At 39.3% G+C, this 16,604-nt stretch overlaps 1 long non-coding RNA gene across 1 annotated transcript; it reads left to right on the top strand.

Annotated features, from left to right (window-relative positions):
* Positions 1-9,649: 9,649 nt before the first annotated feature.
* LOC145819550 (uncharacterized) lies at positions 9,650-11,904 on the top strand. The gene is made up of 2 exons (XR_014360307.1): positions 9,650-9,866; positions 11,638-11,904. It is a non-coding gene; the product is annotated as an uncharacterized LOC145819550 (long non-coding RNA).
* Positions 11,905-16,604: the final 4,700 nt, after the last annotated feature.

Here is a 16,604-nt window from a genome sequence, read left to right as displayed (position 1 = left end):
GTTAGGTTGCCCCGAGTTTTTGCTTTTACTTCTGCTTTAGTAGTTCTTTTGTAATGAAACTTGGAAGTTAATGAAGTATCTTCAACTTTTGTTTTAGTGCTCGGTTGGATAGGCTATGATACAAACCGAGCTCCCTTTTGTAATGAAGTGCCTTCTAAATTTGCCAAATGTTGAACTCGCAACTTGTACTTTTTTATTTGTCTTGGAGTTCGGTCGACTGGACCTCTTCTTTTGTAAGGCCGAACTATTTTTGTAATTGAAGTTTCACTTCAATGCACTCGTTTTTACATTTTCGCAATTGTTGAACTGCTTATCTTCAATTTTTGCTTGTATGTAATGTTTGGCCCCGGCCGAGCAGAGGCTCTGTGGCCTAGCATGCCATATGTTCGGTCTGATCAGGCTTCTTGCCTTAAAAAAAATTGAGGTTTTGATGCCCCCAGCTGAGCATGAGCTCTGTGGCCTAGCAGGCCATCTGTTTGGTTAGACCATGGTTCATGCCTTAGTAGAGAAAAAGTTGTGAAAGTTTTTTATCATGTTGTTTGGCTGCCACTTGACTTGGTCAAGTTTTGGCTTGATTTAACCCCTCGTAGAGTGTAATTTTGCCCTTCTTCGAGCACGAATTATGAGTATGGACCGTGCTTTAAGTAACGATTCTTGGCACAAATTCCACCAAGTTATACCACTTGGCACCCCGTTCCAACTAAAGGGTTGAGCATCCGAGATTGGCTTGAGTTAAGACCCGTGGCTAATGTGCTCCACCGAGCATAAATGTACAACACAAATAAATAAGAACAAACTGTAAAATAAATTTCCATTCATTAATACTTGTAACTTTTGATTACATCAAGGCATGTTCTGAGAAATCCATTACTGTAAGTACTTCATCTTAAGAATCACATCACTGGAAGTACTTCTTTAGGTTGGCGACGTTCCATGGTCTAGGGATTGCCTTCCCTGATAAGTCAGCCAGATGGTATGCGCCATTGCCAAGTGTTGAAGTAACCTTGTAGGGCCCCTCCCAGTTAGCACCGAGTTTCCCTTCTCTAGGAACTTTCTTGTGATCCATTACCTCCCTGAGTACCAAGTCACCTGGTAGGAATTGCCTTGGACGCACATTCTTGTTGAAGCTCTTAGTGAGTTGCTGCTGGTAAGCCGCCAATCGAATGAGAGCACCCTCCCTACGTTCTTCAGCCATGTCCAGAGCTTGGGCGATGGCTTCATCATTGTCTGCCTGCTCAAAGATCTCAGAACGGATGATAGGAAGGCCAACCTCCAAAGGGATGACTGCTTCCATCCCGTAAATAAGAGAGTAAGGTGTCTCACTAGTTGACCAACGAGGAGTAGTTCGGTAAGCCCAGAGGACATTTGGTATCTCTTCCACCCATTTGCCCTTGGCTTTTTCAAGATGCTTTTTTATCCCGTCAATGATCGTCTTATTAGACGCTTCAGCTTGGCCATTGCCATGTGGGTAGGCCGGAGTGGAGTTTCGGAACTCTATCTTTAAGTCAGTGCAAAATCTCCTGAAGATCTTGCCATCAAATTGTGTACCGTTGTCAGAGAGAAGGATTCTGGGAATGCCAAATCGAGTCACAACATTGCGCCAAACAAAACTCTTAGTGTCTGCTTCTTCGATCTTGCACAAGGCCTCTACCTCCACCTACTTGGTGAAGTAGTCAGTTGCGGCGATGAAGAACCTTTTATTCCCAGTTCCCCGAACTAATGGTCCAATAATGTCTAAGCCCCACTGAGCGAATGGCCAAGGACTGGTGAGGGGGGTTAAAGCTTTAGCTGGCTGGTGAATGAGAGGAGCAAACTTTTGGCACTTGTCACACTTGCGGACATACTGTTGGGCCTCCTTTTGCATGCGTGGCCACCAATACCCATGTGTTAGGGCTCGGTGTGCGAGGGACCGACGACCAGTGTGACTCCCACAGATTCCATCATGGATCTCATAAAGCACATCTTCCACCAGACTTGGATGAACACAGAGTAGATAAGGGCCCATGTAGGACTTCTTGTAAAGCTTGCCAAATGGGGAGACCAAAACCGCACGGCTCTATGCCTTGTCTTGTGCGCTTCTTTTTTGTCCTTAGGAAGGGTGCCATTCTTCAAGAAGGCCAAGAGTGCGTCCATCCAACTCGGGCCCAAGTAAGTGCAAAGGACCATTTCGACTAGTTGAATACTTGGTTGGGGTACATATTCCACCCATATTTTGCGGCCGTCTCTGGAGTCGACCGAGGAACCCAAGCAAGCTAAAGCGTCAGCATGACCATTTCCCTCTCGGCCAATCTTCTCGACTCTGATGGCTTGGAACTTTCTGATCAAATTTTTGACCTGTTCTGCATAAGTGGCCATCCACTCATCGCGAGCCTCATAAACTCCAAAGAGTTGGTTGACCACTAATTGAGAATCACTAAAGACGAGTAGCTCCTCCGTGTTGAAGTGTTCGGCACTTCGCAAGCCGGCTAGTAGAGCTTCATACTCTGCTTCGTTGTTAGAAGCTTTCCAGCCCAATCGAATGGCTTGCTCCCACATGAATCCTTCAGGAGAAATAAGGACAACTCTTGCTCCTAACCCTTTTTGGTTAGAAGAGCCATCCACAAACAGCTTCCATACATTTCCAACAAAAAGTTTCCATGCTTCGGCTGGGGATTGCCCTTTATGCTAGGCAGTCATAGTGACCAAAGCCGAGCTCCCTTCGGAGGGGACAACTGGTCCCGGAGTGAATTCTGCAACAAAGTCTGCCAAGACTTGAGCTTTGATTGTTGTTCGAGGTTGGAACTTGATATCAAACCCTCCAAGCTCCACCATCCACTTTGCTGTTCGGCCTGAGAAATCTGCTCGACTGAACACCGACTTGAGAGGGAATTCAGTGAGGACGTTGATGGTATGTCCTTGAAAGTAGTGAACAAGCTTCCTAGAGGCAATTAATAGTGCATATGCCAATTTCTCCAATGGCAAGTATCTAGTTTCGGCATCTAAGAGTGTCTTGCTAACATAATACACTGGTTTTTGCTCCTTTCCATCCTCTCTGATTAGCACTGCACTAACAGCATGATCAGAAACAGCCAAGTAAAGGAAAAGCTCTTCGTTGGTGACAGGTGTAGATAGAAGGGGAGGAGAGGACAAATACTTCTTCAAATCTTCTAGTGCTTTAGAGCACTGGCTTCCCCATTCAAAACTGGTTTTCTTCCTTAGAAGTTGGAAGAAGGGCTTCATCCGATCAGAGGACCGACTAATAAAACGGTTAAGTGCTGCAGCCATGCCAGCAAGTTTCTGGAGTTCCTTAGCCTTTGTAGGCGCTTTGAGGTCTTGGAGGGCTTTGATTTGGTCTGGGTTGGCTTCAATGCCCCGTCTAGTCACCATATACCCCAAAAACTTCCCTGATCCTACTCCAAAGGCATATTTTGAGGCATTTAGTCGAAGCTTGTGAGTCTTCAAAATTCTAAACACTTGCTCAAGGTCCCTTAGATGGTGTTCGGCCAACTTGCTTTTGACGACCATGTCATCAATGTATGCTTCCATGGTTTTACCGAGCTGGTCCTTGAACATTTTGGTGACCATTTGCTGGTAGGTCGCACCAGCGTTCTTCAAGCTGAAGGGCATCACTTTGTAGCAGTAAGTGCCTCTAGGGCTAATGAAAGCCATTTTCTCCTAGTCAGGACCGAACATGGGGATCTGGTGGTAGCCACTGTAGGCGTCTAGAAAGCTCATGCGCTCATGTCCAGCCGTTGCGTCAACAAGTTGATCTATTCGTGGAAGAGAGAAGCTATCCTTGGGGCAAGCTTTGTTAAGGCTAGTGAAATCAACGCAGACTCTCCATTTTCCATTCTTCTTCTTCACCACGACAGTGTTGGGCAGCCACTTTAGGTACTGCACTTCTCGAATGACTTCAGCGGCTAATAGTTTGTCAACCTCTTCGATCACTGCATCGGTGTGTTGCGTGGATGACCGTCTACTCTTCTGGACAAGCGGCCGCGCTCCTAATTGGACGTTGAGTCGATGACAAGCATAATTGGGGTCCAACCCAGGAGTGTCATAGGCTGACCAGGAAAACACTTCGATATTTTTACAGAGTAGAGCCAGTAATTGCTCTTTCTCTCCAACAGTGAGGGAAGTGCCGAGCAGTAAAAACTTGTCTGGGTTTCCTTCTTCTACCAAGACCGTCTCTAGGTCTTCTACCATCTTCTCGGTCGGCACCCTGCCGACGTCTTCCAAAACTGGCTGGTCAGGTACTTCCACCATCTGCACTTGGTCGCAGACTTGTTTGGTTTTCATGGCAGCAATGAAGTAGTGTTTGGCAGCCACTTGGTCTCCGCGAATCTCCTCTACTCCATACTTGGTTGGAAAGCGAACGAGTTGGTGATAGGTGGAAGGGACTGCCTCCATCTGGTGAATCCAAGGTCAGCCAAGGATGGCATTGTACGGAGATGGGGTGTTTACCACCAAGAAGTCAACAGAGACCACCTTGGACTTAGCTATGGCAGGCAGAGTTATTTGGCCGAGCGGCCATTCTGTTTGCGAGTTAAAGCCAACTAAACGGGAGGTGGCAGGTGTTGCTCACTGAGGCCGAGCTTCTTGAAAAGCTCATAATACATGATGTCTGCGGTACTTCCTTGGTCAATCAAAACTCGCTTCACATCGAACTTGTTGGCCACACCAACTGTAACGATGACGGCATCGGTGTGGGGGTACTGGATTCTCTCTAGGTCCTTCTTAGTGAACACGACATTAAACCGAGAAGGTCTGGCTTCTGTCTTGGACATTTTAGGAAGAGGTCCTACCGACATTACCTGTTGAATGTGGATGGCTCGTTGGATTTCTCCTCGAATTGTGTTTTCTCTTTCGGGGTCAGTCATTCCATGGATAACGTTGATGACCAACCTCGGGGCATGGTTCTCTTCAGGAGGGGCTTGGTCTAGTCCTTGCTTTTCCCTCGTCTTATCAACGTCTATCCATTGTTGGAGGTGTCCTGCCGTAACTAAGTCCTCCAAGTGTTGTTTGAGAGCTCTGCAATTTTGCGTCTTATGTCCCTTCTCTCGATGATAGGTGCAACGTAGTGTCTGATTGCGCCGAGCAGGGTCTCCAGGCATCTTAGCCGGCCAAACAAAGAAGGCTTCCTCTTTAAGTTTCTCGACGAGCCTGTATATTGGCTCTTTGAAGACGGTGGTGATGCCTTCATAAGACTTGGCCCTTTCCTCCTCATTTTCTGCTGTGGAGCGGTTCCTTTGGCCATAGTTCTTGTGCTGCTCATCCCTCCTTGGATGCTCAATCTTAGGCGGTCGAGGCGGTCTGACTTCTTCTTCAGCAGCCGCAACATGTACCGAAGCAGCGTCATCTTCCACACGAGTTTGTTGCTCTATTCGAGCCCTCAAATCCTTCAGAGTGGGACAGGTCGTTTCGTCAACGACTGCCTTAGCTTGTGCGAAGGGGGTAGGCCTTGCTTGAAGTATAGCACGGCCAATTGTTCACTACAAACATTTTCCTCCAAGTCACCATACTCCTCCCAATACCGTCGCGCGTACTGGCGTAGGGTCTCTTTCCTGTCCTTTCGGATATTGAACAAAGTATCTAACTGCTTTGGGACTCTGCTGTTGGAGACAAATCGGGCTAAGAACGCCTCAGAGAGCTACGTCCAGTCATAAATCGAGCCATTGGGGAGTTTGTCAAACCATCGGAGGCCAAGTTCTCCAAGGCTAGAAGGGAAGACTTTGCACATGAGTGCGTCGTTGCGGTTCTAGAGGGACATCATCTGGCGATAATGGTTGATGGGGTCAAAGGGTCCGTCTTCCTATCATAGAGAATGAATTTCGGCGGGCTATACTTCCGTGGAGGTTCTACAACTTCTATCTCTGGGGAGAAGGGGGTGGACACCAACCGGTCTAGAGCACGACACTCTTGTTGGTGTATGGACCGATCCAACTGGTCTCTTTCCCTATTGAGCCGGCGTTCCTCCTCCCTATCACGTCGACGTTCTCCTTCCCTGCATAGCCGTCGTGCCTCTTCTCTGTTATCATTCAGCCTACTTCTCAAATCGTGTGGTCGCTCGTCGCGACGACAATGAAAGGTTTCAGATAGGCGGCTAACGGTCCTTTGCCTTTTATGAGAATTCTCTTGTGGGTTATTTTTTTGTAGGTTATTCGTCCTACTGCTGGCCCCTTCACTAAGTATCGGAATCGGCCGCCTACGCTCTCTACCAGTAGGACCACGACTGCAGTGCTCTTTGCGAGGCGGATGGGGAGAAGGGGTACGTCTCCTTTGCGATGGTCCACCAATGGATTTTCTTGGCTCCGCTTGGGTCGCCATGAACTTTATCAATTGGGTGCGAAGCTCAGTGATCTCCAAACCCATTGAGTCGATGATGCGATCACGGTGGTCTTTCTCAACAAAAAGGCGTTGAGACATCTCAACGGCAATGGCACGGCGTCGCTCCGCCGTATTGGGTGTCTGATTGTCGTGGTCCATAAGGTCATCGTGCACTGGAGGGAATGCCAGACCCTTATCTTTGGTTCTCTCCGTCATTGAAGTCCTCTCTGCTAGCCCAGAGTGGGGTGTATCTTCGATTCCCATCGCCGGAGGTCGTCACGAAGCAAACAGTGGTTTTCCCACAGACAGCGCCAATTGTGCGGGGGTGATTTCCGCACTATGAAGAAGGGTTGAACTTCGTGGATGAACAGCAGGCTTTGGGAATTGAAGATCTGCACAGAATAACAAACGATGAGGCTGCCTGACCGGGGTTTGGTCAGAAACCCCTCCGATGGTAAAGTCAGGGACTCAGGGAGAGGAAAAAGAGAGAGGAGAGAATACAAAGAGTGTATATGTGTTAAGTGTGTGGATTTTTTGGATCCCTTGAGAGTGAATAGTGTTCACCTTTTATAGGAGAAGGTTGTTTGTCGTTCAAGTCCTTCTCTCTCCGCCATCTGTCCAATGTGTCTTATTCGTGGTCGTCTCCCATTGGAGGAGGACGACCACTCTGCCTGACACTCGGGTGCAGGTCTGTTTTGTTTGTCTCATTAGCGGACATCTCTCATTGGAGGAGGACGACCACTCCGCCTGCCATTCAGATGCAGGTCTGTTATATATGCACCTTGTCTCTCTGCACCTCCATGTCTCCACGTTCTGTTCATACAGAGGAAGAGAAGCAGAGTTATTTGTCTCTTGTGGGCCCAAGAAAGATCTTCAGTGAATTGGTCTTCTTCAAGTTGGCCTACTCTAGAATGGTTGTCCAACCAGGAGGTCCAACATGTTGCTCAGCCCACTTTGGAGTAGTTGTCTGTCCATCCAGGAGGTTCAACATGTTACTCAACCTACTTCGGAGTGGTTGGTTGTCCGTCCAGGAGGTTCAACATGTTACTCAACCTACTTCGAAGTGGTTGGCTGTTCGTCCAGGAGGTCCACCATGTTGCTTGGCCCACTTTGGAATGACGCTCGTACATTGGGTCGAACTCCTATGATTGTCATGCTTCGGAGCAAGTATTGGCCATAGGGCTGAGGTCCAACCTAACTCCACCTTGGAGTGAGTATCGCATTGGGCCTAGCACCAAGACTTGTTGTGCGGGGGTGATTTTCGCACTATGAAGAAGGGTTGAACTTCGTGGATGAACAGCAGACTTTGGGAATTGAAGATCTGCACAGAATAACAAACGGTGAAGCTGCCCGACCGGGGTTTGGTCGGAAACCCCTCCGATGGTAAAGTCAGGGACTCAGGGAGAGGAAAAAGAGAGAGGAAAGAATACAAAGAGTGTATATGTGTTAAGTGTGTGGATTTTTTGGATCCCTTGAGAGTGAATAGTGTTCACCTTTTATAGGAGAAGGTTGTTTGTCGTTCAAGTCCTTCTCTTTCTGCCATCTGTCCAATGTGTCTTATTCATGGTCGTCTCCCATTGGAGGAGGACGACCACTCCGCCTGACACCCGGCTGCAGGTCTGTTTTGTTTGTCTCATTAGCGGACATCTCTCATTGGAGAAGGACGACCACTCCGCCTGCCATTCAGATGTAGGTCTGTTATATATGCACCTTGTCTCTCTGCACCTCCATGTCTCCACGTTCTGTTCATACAGAGGGAGAGAAGCAGAGTTGTTTATCTCTTGTGGGCCCGAGAAAGATCTTCAGTGAATTGGTCTTCTTCGAGTTGGCCTACTCTAGAATGGTTGTCCAACCAGGAGGTCCAACAAGTTGCTCAGCCCACTTCGGAGTGATTGTCTGTCCATCCAGGAGGTTCAACATGTTACTCAACCTACTTCGGAGTGGTTGGTTGTCCGCCCAGGAGGTTCAACATGTTACTCAACCTACTTCGAAGTGGTTGGCTGTCCGTCCAGGAGGTCCACCGTGTTGCTCGGCCCACTTCGGAATGACGCTCATACATTGGGCCGAACTCCTATAATTGTCTTGCTTCGGAGTAAGTGTTGGCCATAGGGCTGAGGTCCGACCTAGCTCCACCTTGGAGTGAGTATCGCATTGGGCCTAGCACCAAGACTTGATTAATTTTTACCCACTTCACATGTGATTGTATACCTGGATTAGTTAGAGAGTGGTTGGTTAGACAGTTATATAGTGTGACGATCCACCACGGATAGTAATTATCATTTAATTAATTAATGAAATTTTAATTTTAATTGTTTATTATTCTAATTTAATATGGGATTTATGAAAATTATGGAAACTGATTCGTATATGATTCTATTGAAGATTTATTTTAGAATTAGAAATTGAAAGTCTAAATAGCTCAAGAGAGTATAATTGATGAATTGAATTATTTTAATTTCGAATATCATACCATACGGAAGTTTAATTAAATATTTGATTCAATTTAATAAAATTGAGATTTTATTAATTGGGTCTGAGGGAGTTAATTAAGTTACGAGAATTGGGAATTAAAATTATTATAAATTAAATTTATTTATGAGGTGCTCAATTGAATATGTAACTTACTGACAGAAATTTGGAGTTTGATCTAAAATTGAAGGCCTTAATGATTTGAGAAACTAAAATTAAGGATGAAAATGAGTTGAATTTGATATTTGGCACATTTTGGGAGTTTGATTAAAACTCTTATTCAGATTGATAAATTTAAATATAATTAATTGGGCTTTAATGGAAGTCAAATTAGACTGATTAAATTATGCGGGATTTATAATTAGTTATAATTAATTTAATTATGTACTAATTAAGTTTTATTAAGACTAAGTGTTACTTAGCCTCCGTTTGGGAAGTGAGTTGGCTTTTTGGCTTTTTGGCTTTTTGGCTTTTTTGGCTATTTTAGCCTGGGCTTAAAAGCTTGGTTTGGGAAGGACTTTTTGGCTTTTTAGCTTTTTTGAGTTTTTTTGTGAGAGAAGAATGTAATGATTATGGGTTGGATGTGATGTTTTGTTTGTTATGGCTAAAATAACCTATTTTGTTTTTTGTGGCTAAAATAGCCAAAAAATCCTGCAAACCCACTTGCCAAACACAGGCTAATTAATTAAGCTAATCTTAATCATAAATTGAATTGTGGAATGGTTCAGAATTCGGAGTGTATTTGGGTGTGGGTGTGCAAAGAAAATTTTGTGGGTCTGTGCATGTAAAGTGTTGTGCTGGAAGTCCTACGAGTGTAGGTGTGCACGTGTAATGAGGTCAAAAACAGGGATGCGAGTAATATGTGTAATGTGATGAATTGAATAGTGTAGTGTATCATTGAGTCCAAGAACTCTAAAGAGAAAGAGAAGAAAACCGAGAGAGAGAAAGAGCTCACCTCATCTTTGTTGCTGGAAAAGAGCTTGCTGGAGAGGAAGAATTCAAGATAAACAACTAAGAAAACAAAGGAAAAGTGAAGAATTGAAGAGAGACTATAGAAATTTTGAAGGGCTTCACCAAATTCAAGAGTTTAGGTAAGGAGTTCAAACTCAATCCTTATAGATTAATTACTTAGCAACTAAAATCAAGAAGTAAATGGGTTTAATTTCATGAAAGTAGAAGGAAATTAAGAAAATAATGAAGGAAATTGAGCAAGGATCATGGTTTTGGAAATTGATTTAGAAATTAATTATTTTTGGTTTGATTTCGTAGAATCTTCTTATAATACTTGAGATTGAGAAGGATTTGAAATTATATTCACGGAATTAGAAAAAATTGGGTTTTGAACGTGAAATGGGTTACACGCATGTTCATGGTTATGGAAATTATTTATTTTGGATTTGATTTTGAATATCTTACATGAGTTTGAGTCTAATTCTTACATATATGAACAAATTCTATAAATTTTGATGCTCTAATTGTACATACATTAAAGATTTCTAAGAATTGATTTCCATGTCTTGACGAAACAATAACTAAATTTTGAAAAAATTATGAGTCTATGAAGGATGAGCTTAATTTTTATATTAAAGAAGTTTTGATATAAATGGTTTAAAATTCATCAAGTTTTTTTAATTATTTAAGAGTTTGTATATTTTTAAATAAGCTATGTTTAAACCTAAGTTTTGGAATTATATTTTGAAAGTTTAATTCATATTTTAGAACTTACGAGTTTGAAATTGCGTTTGATATGAAGGAAATGAATTAAATTTAAATTTAGACAAATTAAGGAGGTTTTTGTATTGAGATTTGGAAATTAGTCATGTGTTCATATTTATTAATGAGATTACATATTTAAAATGAGTTATGCATGAATCTAAATTTGAAATGAAGTTTGGAAGCTCAAACTACAGTTTTGAAACTCAGAAAATTTACAAACCGCTCGAGCAACCAATTGGTGGCTCAAGCGAACATTACGAGCTTCTAGTATTTTTACAAACAATACAGTCTGCTCGAGCGACCAAGTGGTAACTCAAGCGGTCAGGCTATTTTCAACATGTTTTGAAAAATCACACTTTATTCATATTTTCATCTCATCTTCTTCCAAACATTTCTAAGCAAGAATTATGACTCAATGAAGATTAATAAGCTAACAATCAACATAAATTAGTTGGCTAAGAAATAAGTCATTGATTTAGTAGTAATTGATTACGAAGCCAAGTAGAAAATCGATACGTTTGGAAAAGAAGAATTTAATAATGAAATAATATATGAAATGAGGACTTGATTCATTTGAATAAAAAAAGAATAAGTAGAACTTTGGATCAAGGAAGTGATATTGTGTTTCAATGTGTATATGTTATGTGTTTGTGTAGTTTACATGCTAACGTCTATCTGATCTGTCTAATCTGTCTGATCTACTTCTGGAACTATCTATGAGTAACAACTCTATAAAGCTATATTTGAATTTAAGTATTTTCTGAACAACATAATATGATCTGTTTTTTGAAATGTTATTTTGTAAATCATGAATGATTGTCCGGTTTTTAAAATGCATTCGTGACATCTTTAGCATCATGTGTTCATGTGATATCGGTTACCTGGTACCAAGGTTTCACATGGGTTCCATTCATGGAATTGGTTATGCATAACCGCTTATATGATCTGCACGTAGGTCTTTATGAACAATCTGATTTGTTAGCTAATGGATGTATCACGTATAACTGTTTATGAAATTTAAATAAGTATATGAATCTGTTTCTAATCTGAAATCTGATTTCTGAATCTGTTTAGACATTATTCATAAAACCTTTACTCAATTGTTATTCACTAGATTCCAGCTCACTATATTATTTATGTATGTAGATGATCAGGCGCGTAACCAGGCCTAGAGCTTCTGCCTGGACTCCGCCTTTCGTGGAGGTTTCGGATATGTCAAGTGGTCATGGCTATGTGATAAAAGTTTAAGTTTTTTGTTTTTTGTTTTTTTTTTTTTTTTTTTGTTAAACAAGTTTTTGTTTATTTAGTAAATAGGGCTAAGTTCCCTTTTTGTCTTATCTGTATATATGTGATGATGTAAGAGCGATGTATAATATATGTATATAAAGTTTAAAAATTTTCTGTTCCATATAAGTCTGCACAGCTCAATGAATGATATCCCTAATAAATTGATTTTTGTTTAAGAGGCTTTCGGTAATCTACGGATTACTGACCGGTTACGATGTTAAACCTATAAGGGCGGATTTAGATCGCGACACATAGTTTGTTAGATAGATACATATAGATGTATACATATATGGTAGCTAGTCTATAAGGTACATTTAAGTCCTGTCATTGTATTTAACGTTATCTTTTTTTCCTTCCGCTGCAATTTTTTTTATTTGTGAATGATTTCCTCCCGTGGATCATCCTTCAAATTAATGAACCAATCAAAGCTAAAGAAAGGTTATTTGGAGAACATTGTGCATAATGCATTAGATCAAATAAATTCACTCAATCATTAAAGCCATGTCCTACATGTTACTGCATTGTAAAATTACCAAATGATAACCTAAACTGAACCCAAGTTTTGCAAGATCATTTTGCAATATTTTAACAATTTTGCTAAACCGGCAACAAAATGTGAGCCTTGAATTTGTGCTGATGAAAAACTAATATATTGGACATTTTGGTATTGCCTACTTGCTGATGCCATATCGCTAGCACCATGTTTGTTCTCTAGAAATTTGTTTGCTTCCATTTCTCACCTTTAAATTCATCAACTCTCTTGTTGTCTTCATATATTTAATTGCAGTAGCAAATTTCATGGCAGACAGGGCAAATCCAGTTTCAATTTTGTTTTGCTTCTGGTACATGTTCCCATATCTGCAGAAAAAAAAAACTCATGTATAATAGAATCAGATATTATAAATTTTACCTTGTCTACCATGTGTAACACTAATGCGGAGATACACTAATTCTAAAACAGCCAATCATGGATTCCACCATGGGTAATTTTAATGCTTTTCTTATTACTGAACATTTGCATTCAAATTTCGGAAAAATTAATGAAGAAAACAACCCCTACATAAGCAACTTTACCCGCCATGACATAGAGAGCCTTGGCCCCAACTGTCGCAAAATGTGGATTTGCTACAACCACAATGATGATTTTAGCTGAACATTGCTCCAATATTTTCTCAACAACATTGCTCTAATATTTTCTCAAGATCGTACGTTGTGTTTAAATGATAAATTTGGATAAGAATTTGAAAAAGAAACAAGAAAATGTGCATCAGATGTGAATGTTTGCCTACAGGCTAAAACTTGCCTCGGTGTTTCATAGGAAGTGCACAGTTCCAGAAGAAAGCCCCGAGGCCCAAATACATTCAATTTAGTTCTCATTTGATGGGAATTGAATTTCATATAATACATTAGACAAATTAAGAAAAGAAAAAAGGTCACTCTCAGAACTTGAAAGGACCAACCATTGTTGAAATAATCTTTCAAAACTGTATTTATATATATGAAAGTAATAGTTTAAACTTTTTTTTTTTTAAACTCTACCTATTGAGATTGCAGTGCTCCCAAAACATCAGTCTTTTTTTTGTAGGCCCAATTTTTATGGCACAATGATTTTCTGAAGGCCTAGGCCTAAGCCCAAGCCCACAAAGACCACCTTTTCCCAAAAAAACTCGAGAAACACTGAAACTGAACATCCAAATTCAAATTTGTTTATAGCCAGTAGGTGTTGGGTTGGAAAATTGGCTATTTTAGAGATTTTTTGGCTTTTTAGTTATTTTATGAGATAAAAAAAGTTGTGTGTTTGGAGTCATTTGTGGGTTTTTTTGTGGTTAAATAGATGGTTGTGAAAGAAAAAAGTGATTGATTGATATATAAAATATAACATTTTGTCTTATTGACTATTTTAACATTTTTTGGCTTGTTTTGGAGAGTATCCAAATAAGCTGCTTATTGATTTATTTATGTCACATCACCTCTCTATTTTTTTACATGTCTTTTCGTAATAAGTAAAAAAGTCAAAAAATAAGTCATACCCAGACCAAACATCCCAAACAAAGCCTAAAGTTGAATTTTGAATTATGGATTTAATTAATTTTTCTATTTCTCTCATATTTTTCTTTTCTTTTCTTTATTTTAAATTTTTATCCAAATTTATGATTTAAGCCCTCGTTTGACATGTTGGGTTGGGAGGCTAAAAGGTTAAAATAGCCATAAAATAACAAAATAAGTTAAAAAGTCAATAAAATAAAATGTCACATCTAAATTATAATCATTTCACTTTTTCTCTCACAAAAGCCAAAAAACCAAAAAGCTTAACCCAAACAAGTTTTAACCCAGACTAAGGCCAAGTTTGGCATGTATCAAAAAAAACAAAAAGTCAAAAATTACTCAAAAAGTTAAAAAATTATCACTATTTACGAAAAAAAATATTAAAAAATTAATTTTACACACAAAAATACAATTCATTAATTACAATTATACAACTCATCAACTCACCAAATCAGATCTGTGTTGCGGTTCGAAAGGAAAATTGTATAGTTGAGGTGTAATTTTAACACACTGTTATTCGGCCCGTGGGGGCCATCACAGGTCCCGTTTTGATAATCTGAACCGTTAAATGTGTAGAACTCGTCGATTACTATATGTCTACCAAATATCACGTTGATCGGATATCGATAACTACATGATCAAATCAGTTTTGTATAAAAAAATGATGGTGTTATAGTTAATGGTTGAAAAAAAACAGATCTGATCAGAAAGCTATCGATATCCGATCAACGTTTTTTTTATAGGCATGTAGTACTCGACGAGTGTTACACATTGAACGGTTCAGATTATCAAAACAGGACCCGTGATGGCCCTCACCAGCCGAAAAGCACCGTCCAATAAAATGCTTGAAAAGTAGACAATTATTTCTAACCATCTATTCAACCTGCGCACGAAGGACAGTCGTACTACCCAAAAATAAATCATTTTCTATACACTAATTTATACATTTTTTTAATACATATTTTTTTATAAAATGTCAAAAAGTTAACCCAAACAACCATATTTTTTTCCTCAACTTTTTAGTCCAAAAAGTCAAAAAGTGCACTTATTTAGAACACCCCAAACAACCCCTTAACCAAAAAGTCAAAAAACCAAACGAAACCTAAATAGACATAATCTTAGGCTTGGTTTGACATAACACAAAAAAGTCAAAAAGTCAAAAGTTACTATCCTATTTAAAGTCATATCATCTTATTTAAATCACATTACCTCTCTACCACATCACTACAAACTCAACTCATATTTCATAAAAAATCAAAAAATACACTTATTTAGATCATTCCAAACAACCCCTTAATATACACAATTAACATGTTGAAATTCCTTGCAACCATGTGGGCACTTCCATCTTTTTCTTTTTTTTCTTTTTTTATTAACAAAAATTTATAGTAACTTCATAAAAATGAATACAAAATTTAATATAATTGTGATATGATGTAATAACTAAGATACATGCAAATGTTTATAAGTGTTCCTAGGCATTGTTTAATATTAAGATTGAGATGTAAAGTATTTTACAAATAGAATAAAAAAAAAATTAAAAGTTTTGAAATCAATAAAAAATGTCTTGTGTTGTTTAATATAATAAATTATGAGTTTTTAATTTTATCAATTTAAATTTTAAACTTTTGATTTGTTTTTAATTTAAACTATTCGTCTATTTCCGTTAAGTAAAGTTGACGAAGAAATTATATTTTATCCATCAAACTCAATATAATGTATATAAAATGTTTAAAATACTATTTTTCGTTTACTTTAATGATTTGGAGCAATGTTGTGAAACCCGGACCGGACCGGACCGGCCGGTCAAACCGGTTGGACCGGGAATCGGGCCTTCTTCCGATCCGGTCAACCCCCTAAAACCGAACTAGGAGCAAAACCGGCCTGGAAATGAAAAACCGCCGAACTCGGCTGTCGAACTGGGATAACCGGTGACCCGAACCAGGTTTTGGCGGGTTAGACCGGTGATTTTTTTTTTTGCTTTCTTTCTTTTCTCTTTCTTTCTTATATATATATATATATATATATATTTTAAATTTTTGACTAAAAATTCTTACTTCAAAAACCTTCTCTCATAAGAAAGAGTCACATTAGAAGTTTGAGAAGATTATGAAAGTCTATTCCTATTTATAGGAAAAGATTTTTCAAAAAGAATCTACAAATTTTTATGTGGGATTCAATCAAATTATTTGAAACACATTGATTGGAGGGAGAGTTGAAAATTTCATTTCCCTCCAAAATTAAACCTAACATTCAATCAATTTGTTTGGAGGGAATGTTTAAAAAATTTAATTTCTTTAAAGCAAGTGACTTTTTTTATCAATTATGATTTTATTAAATATTATTAATAAATATTATACAACAATTTTTATTTTTATTTGAGTATTTATATATTTTTTTATTTATTTATAATTTTTAATTATATTTTTTAATTATATAATATTAATTATGACGTCACGGTTCGACCGCTATGACCCAACGGTTGAACCGGTGACCCGTTCAATCGATCCCCTTTCTGGTTTGTTCACCGGTCCGATTTTCAAAATATTGATTTAAAGAAAGCAACAGAATTAATTAATTAATTTTTATTTATAAGATATCACTCTCTAGCAAACTTTAACTGCTACTTTTGAACTTGAGATCAAGTATTATTTTAATTTTTTTTTTTGAAAAGATTAAAAAAAAAAAAAAAAAAAGAGCCTTTATTTCAGGTGAGAAAACAGTGATGATGAGCTCTTCACTATGAATTCAAAACCTATCCGAGTCAATAAATGTCTACT

This window comes from Camellia sinensis, chromosome 2, assembly GCF_055761805.1.
Source record: "Camellia sinensis isolate YWXY chromosome 2, ASM5576180v1, whole genome shotgun sequence".
Taxonomy (NCBI): domain Eukaryota; kingdom Viridiplantae; phylum Streptophyta; class Magnoliopsida; order Ericales; family Theaceae; genus Camellia; species Camellia sinensis.
This window is presented reverse-complemented; position numbering and strand designations above follow the sequence as displayed.